Source organism: Lutra lutra, chromosome 10 (assembly GCF_902655055.1).
Source record: "Lutra lutra chromosome 10, mLutLut1.2, whole genome shotgun sequence".
In the NCBI taxonomy this organism is placed as follows: domain Eukaryota; kingdom Metazoa; phylum Chordata; class Mammalia; order Carnivora; family Mustelidae; genus Lutra; species Lutra lutra.
Window position 1 is genome coordinate 104,425,070 of NC_062287.1, and position 6,000 is coordinate 104,431,069.

The window sequence follows — 6,000 nt, forward strand, 5'->3', positions numbered from 1 at the left end:
TGCTGGGGAGTCCTGAGGAGTTTCCAAGGCAGGGAAGTGATTGGATGAGACAGATTCTCTTGAAAGATCACTGCTGCATTGGAGGAAACCAGTTGGGGCTGGTCCCCAAGCACTGATGATCAGGACTGGGGTGGGGTGGCTATTGGGGAAGGTGGTGGCAGGTGGCCACATACATAGGAGACGAGTTTCTTACATGGCACCTCCAGCCACAGTCATGCTGTGACAGTGACATTAACACAGGTCCCATCCCCCAGTACTTACTATGCATCAGGCACTGTTCTGGGAATATTCCAGGTACTGACACGTCAATGCTCACAGTGGTTCCGTGAGCATCATCTCCATCTCATGGCTAAGGAAACCCCAGGCTTAGGAAGGTTCAGAGTTTTCTGCCTGGGCTGGCAACTGGTCATGGTGTGGCCAGACTCTGGCCACCACTCCATGTGGCCTCCTGAGGTAGAAAGGGCCATGCCAAAGACTCATGTCTGTGGTTACTGACCTGATGCCTAGCCAGTAGCGCCGTACCCTTCATGCTTCATACCTCTCAACTCATGGCATCCTCCAGACCTCCAGAAGAGCCCGAGGGTGGAGGCCAGGAGGAGGCTTGGGCACGATTCTCCTCCCAGGGGCCCATCTCCGGTCTGTTCCCTGGGCTGCAGAAGGTGGTTCTGTGGGGGCATGGGCTCGGGCTTCCCTGCCATGGCCGGGCACCTCCTGTGGGTACCCAACTTTTTCCACTGGAGACCTCGCCCCCAAGGCACATCTGCCAAGCCCAGCTCAGGTCCCATCCCGGCCCACCGCCCCCTCTGCAGTTTCCACTTCTACGCCTCCCTGAGACCCTCCTGACGGTCCCCGAGGTGGGCAGAGGTGGCCAGAGCCCCGCATGGCCACTCAGCATGGGCCACACTTGGCCATACCCCCAGACCCCATTTTTGGCTTTGTAAAGATGGCATGGAGTCTCCAAAACGGGGAGGAACAGGGGAGACCCATCGAAGAAGGGATGAGTTCAAAGTAGCCTCAGTGGAAAGTTCATCTCCCACCACATCCTTCAGCTGTTTACCAGTTTGACGCGGCTCTGGCATCCTGACATGAAAAGAGGCTCACCTCTCACCAGCATCATCGAGGAAGGACCAAAATAGCAGCAGAGGAAGACAAAGACGAGGGAGACAGAGGCAGGGAGGAGAGAGAGGGTGCATGATGGACAGGGAGGAAGGTAAGCGGGAGGCAGCGTGCTGTTGTGCAGACAGTGGGAGAGACAGCAAGGTCAAAGCCTCCTCTATCCCCTGCCACCACCACCCCATCCCCGGAGCTGGGCACTGCCCCGAGTCCCTGACCCATGCAAGGTCACTTCAATCTCAAGGGCTCTCAGGGCACCAAGATAGTCCCTCTCCTTCCAGGGAAGAAAAGTGAAGCCCAGAGAAGTCATGGAGCTTGTTCACGCCACCCAGCTAGGACCCGGAGGAGGGTCAGTCAGTAGGGGCTCCTGCACGTAGGCAGGAAGGAGAAAAGGGAGGAAGATGGACAAGTGGAAGGCTGGAGAATGGCAGGATGGGCTAGAGGCCCAGGGACAATCGTGAAGCAACTTCTCTTAGAGAGAAATTGCCCTCCTCCCCGCCACTGACGGGACCCCAGTCCTGTCCTGGCTGAAGGCAGGTACCCTTTCTGGCTCCTCCTGCCCACCCAAGCAGAGGGGGGGTCGTCCTCCGGGACCTTCACTGACTTCTGAGCAACCCACTCTGCCTATAGGGTCTCCTGCACCCCTCACCCCCCTGGTCCTCATCCCCTCCAGTCCCTCACAGTAGTGAGAGAAAAACAACCCACGTCTGTGCTCACAAGCACGTTCCCCCATAGGTCTGTGAGCCACACTCCACTGCCCTCTGGAAGACAGGGGCAGGGGTCCTTCTTCCCTCCAAAGCCTCCCCTTTGAGGCACGGCCACCCCTCCCATGGGCCTCACCCAGACCCTGGGGCCTGCTGTCATCTGATAAAGAGACGCTAAGGTAGCTGGAGTCCTCACCCTCCAACCTTCCTGCGTGACTGAGACACAGCGATACTGTCCAGGACAGCCTCCCTCTTCTCCCCCAAACCTGTGGCCCCTTCTGCACCAGCGCCCCAACTTCCCGCAGCTGGCTCCATTTCCTGCTGCCCCTTTCAAGCTTCCCCCTTCCTGGGAACCCACAGGACCCCCCGGGCTCACGCCCACACTCCCCCTGCAGCAAGAACAGCCCTTCCCTGGAGAGAGCCCCCGTGGGGTCTCGGATCATGCAAGGCCGTCTGATCTGTCCCCAGGGCACCCTCCCCAGCAACTAGTACAAGACCGTGGTAGGCAGGCTGTCCTGCTCCCCTGGCTGCTGGGGAACACTCCAAGTGTGGGGTGAGGCAGCAGCGTTGACTCTGAAGCTGCCCAGTAAAAATCCTAAGCTATGTTCCCCCTGGTTCCAGAAAACTCATCTCTCCCGGCCACGTTCAAGTCCTCCAGCTGCCTCGTCGTGCTTCCTTCTCCGTTCTCAGTGTTATGAGCTGTGTGTCCGGTGCCCCCTGCAGCTGAGATCCGCCCACCTCAGCTCCCAGAAGGGAGCCCAGCGCCACCCCCCCATGCCCTGCACCCCACCCCCCCAGGCAGATTCCTGCCCAGCAATCTAGAGTAACTTCTGTCTCATCCCTTGATCTACAGTCTAACCCAGTGGGATGAGGGGCCGGGGGAGGATGAAGTTGATGTAAACCAACTTTTCTCAAACCTCAGTTTTCCGTGTGTCTTCATGGTTTTGCTGTATCAGCAGACCATTAGCTCTTCGGTTACTGAATCTGGGCATATCTCCTTGTATCGCGCTTTGCTTTATCGGGCTTTGCAGATACCGCGTTTCCTGCAAATCGAAGCCCTGTGGCGACCTTGCATCGAGCAAGCCCCTCAGCCTCCCTTGGCTAACAGAGTTTTCTCCCTTCGTATCTCTGCGTCGCGCGTTGGTAGTGCTCACGGTATTTCATTATCGGGATCATTGCTCCAGGGACCTATGATCAGTGACCTTTGATGTGACCCTGGAAATTGTTCTGGGGCGCCATGAGCCATGCCCACGTAAGACAGCGAACCTTATCCATACGTGTTGTGTGTGTCCTGACTGTTCCACTGACCAGCCACTTCCCATCTCTCTCCCCTTCTTCGGGCCTCCCTGATCCCTGAGACACGACAATATTGAAATTGTCAACGAACAAGCTCACAGTGACCCAGAGGTGTTCTAGTGACGAAGGGTCGATCAGTGCAGCAAACTTTATTGTTGTCTCATTTTAAGAACTTGCCAGAGGCACCCCAGCTTTCAGCGTCCACCACCCAGGCCCGTCGGCGGCCACCAACATCGAGGCAAGACCCTCCACGGGCGGCCATGATGACTCACTGAAAGCTCAGATGACGGTCAGCATTTTGGGGTGATACTTTAAGGTATATATACACTTTTTTTTTAGACATCATTCTGAGGCACACTTAATTGACCACAGAGTAACATAAACGTAACTTTTACATATACTAGGAAACCGAAAAGCTCATTGGACTCTCTTTATTTCAAGATTCACCTCATGGCAGGGGTCCGGAATTAACCTATGATATATCCTAGGTGTGTTTGTAGTTTTTCTATAGATGGATTCATATATTTTTTTTAACTTAAGAGTATTGTAAAAGAAATATTTAGCCATCTTACAAAATACCTGGTATGTGCTTTTCAAAAATGCGAATATCCCAAACTACAAAGATCCAGGAATTATTTCAGACCAAAGGAGCTAAGGAGATCTGGCAACTGAATGCGAGGTGTGATCTCGGGTTTCCTTTTACTATAAAGGACGTCACAGGGGCCGATGGTGAGATGCAAATGAGGTCTGCTGATCAGATAGGGTTGTATCAGTATTAACTCCTTGATTTTGTATGTGAGCTGTAGTTATGCATGAAAATATTGTGGCTTTTAGGAAATGCACATGAAAGTATTAACGGATTTAGGAGTAAAGGGACAACCTCCATTTAATTGGTTCAGGAAAAAAGTGATCTCTGCATGGGGGCGGGGGCTGTGTTGGGGGAGTGGGAGATAAGGTAGTGAAATAGCAACCCTGGGGGATAGCCAGAAATGATGGGTATCCGGGGATTCTTTATTTCATTCTTGCAACTTTTCTCTAAGTCTGAGATCGTTTTAAAATTTAAATCACATGTAAAGGGAACCCAAGGAGCAGGTACACGTTTAAAGGAAACGTGATGTTGTTGTTCTAAGGGGAAAACCAGTATCACTTGCTACAAATTGAAGGTAAGTCCTTTCAAAGCCCGACGGCTGCTCTTGCTATAGATCTGTTAGTCGGCTGAGTGTGAGCCTAGACCTGCCCTTTTTTGGTTCCACATGGGGATAGGCAAGGGCGGGAGGGTGTTCAGATGTCCTCTCTCTGGCCTAAGGTGTTCTCCTTGCTGTCAGAGAAAGGCCGGCACAGGGCTGACAAGGGTGATGCTTTCTCACTAAGTGAGCTGATGATAGAGTCCCATCCTATGGCTGTGAGCTCAGGGACATTCACTTCATGACAGTTTATTTAATGGGCACCCTCAGTGCCAACTCTGGCACGGAGAGAGGACAGGATCCCTGCCCTCGGGGAGCTCACAGCTGGGTGGAGACAGGTAGGGGCGGTGCTAGGATGGAAAGGGGTCCCAGTAGAGCTCACTTCTTCCAATCCGGTGTTCCCAAAGTCCCCAGAATCCAAAGATGGCAACCCCGGGAGGCCAGCAGGTGCCCAGGGAGCAGGCACACAGCAGCAGGCACACAGCAGCGCCCACTGGGAGCTGGGGAAGAAAAGAGATCACCAGCATGTGAGAAACAAGGTGGAGGGATCCACCCCCACAGCCCATCACACCCAGGAAGACAGAGCAAGCTGAGTCGACTCAGTCTTTAATGTCTTATTTGACTCTCCCCGTTACCCCACACCCGTGCTGCTACCTCCTCAGATGGCAAGGGAGGCTTTCCCCCCACTTTTCTGATGACATATCTCATTTCTAAAAAGTAACTTTCTTGTTTTAAAGTAGTTTAGAGGGGCGCCTGGGTGGCTCAGTGGGTTAAAGCCTCTGCCTTCGGCTCAGGTCATGATCCCAGGGTTTTGGGATCGAGCCCCGCATCAGGCTCTCTGCTCAGCGGGGAGCCTGCTTCCTCCTCTCTCTCTCTCTCTGTCTGCCTATCTGCCTACTTGTGATCTCTGTCTTTATAAAGTAGTTTAGATTTACACAAAACATTACATAGACAGTAGAGTTCTACACCCCATCCCATTTACCCCCACTACTAACATCTTCCGTTAGAATGGTGTATTGATCACAATTAACGAGTCCGTGTTGATACATTACTAGGATCGAATGTTTATATGCTCTTCGGATTTCTTTAATCTCTACCTAACATCCTTTTCTGTCCAGCATCCCACCCAGGATGCCACATTACATTCTGAGTCTCCTTAGATCTCTCTTGGCTATCATGGTTTCTCAGACTTTGTTATTGATGACAATGACAGTTTGGATAAGTACCGTTTAGGTATGTTGTAAAATGACCCTTGTTTACGATCTGTCTGATGTTCGTCTTGACCTTACATTGGTGTTACGGGTCTGCAGGAGAAAGACCAGAGGTGACACGTCCTTCTCACCCGAAGCCATCAGTGGTACGTCTATGAACATGACTTACCCCTGACAATGTGGAGATGGCCGCGGCAGTACCTGTCACACCTCCCCACCCAACAGTCTTTCTTTCCCTCTTTCTACACCGCACTCTCTGGAAGAGAGTCTCTGTGTACAACCTCCACCTAGGAAATAGGGCAAATCTTTTTCTATGTCCTCCCGGCTGACAGAGCAAGAAATACATGTATGTGGGCTCACCAGTGTGTGTCAGAAAGTCCATGAACACTTCCAACACAGTCGCCTGTCTGCATGTGAAAATAAACATGGGCTCATGCAAATGCCTCCAACTCTAGTCAAGTACCATGGGGTCATTCAAACCTTCTCCTCCCT